The sequence below is a fragment of the Anoplopoma fimbria genome, chromosome 3 (assembly GCF_027596085.1).
Source record: "Anoplopoma fimbria isolate UVic2021 breed Golden Eagle Sablefish chromosome 3, Afim_UVic_2022, whole genome shotgun sequence".
Taxonomy (NCBI): domain Eukaryota; kingdom Metazoa; phylum Chordata; class Actinopteri; order Perciformes; family Anoplopomatidae; genus Anoplopoma; species Anoplopoma fimbria.
This window is the reverse complement of record NC_072451.1, coordinates 13,216,191-13,217,041: the sequence shown is the minus strand read 5'-3', so window position 1 is coordinate 13,217,041 and position 851 is coordinate 13,216,191.

Below are 851 nucleotides of genomic sequence, written 5' to 3'. Positions count from 1 at the left end.
CACCTCCTTTGTCAATAAAAATTGCAGATTGTCATGATATTATTGGTTTTAATTGGATGGTACTAGCTTCAGTAAGCACACGTCAGATTTAGTTTCACAGGAAGAAAGATGATTTGATTTTGGCATTTAGCTGTTTTTTTCCCCCTTCTTTTTTGTATATATGTTGTTGAAAAGGTGCGCAATATGACCGAGGATGTGATCTAAAAGGGTTATAAAGGTATTTTCATTTGATTTGATATCATTTTTGTATACGAAGAGACATGAGACATATTAAAGGAAAAACCTGACTATATTGGTGGAGAAACATTTGAATACAGATGTTACCATACATGACATGAGGAATTACAGAATGGTTTGATGAGTGAGGAAATGATGGGAATCATATTATAGGGTCTTCAGTTACCAGATCTCATCTGAATTGAACATCTATAGAAGGTTTGAAGCCATGTGTTGAATAGCACTCTCCACCAGCATCATCAACATATCAAATGAGTGACTACCTTTTGGAAGAAAAGCAACATAGGAGCAGTATATTTCACCATAGTTTATCAGAGTATGACTTGTTAGTAGCACAATGATGGACAGTGGATGGTGCTCCTACAGTGGTTTGAGGTCTTGCTATGAGAGTTGTGATCTTTTTCCCTTCAAATGGAATCTGTGGTAGCTATGAGAGAGAGTTTTACAGGTTAGGGAAATTTGATTTATTTCGAATGATCCACGTTTAATTCACAGCAATTTGCCAAATGTCAGGACTACAAATACGTGCTGATTTCATGATACCACCTGGTCAATGTCATGTTTCATTTACATGACACTGGTTTGAAAAGGTAAGAAAGTGTACTGCATTCGCA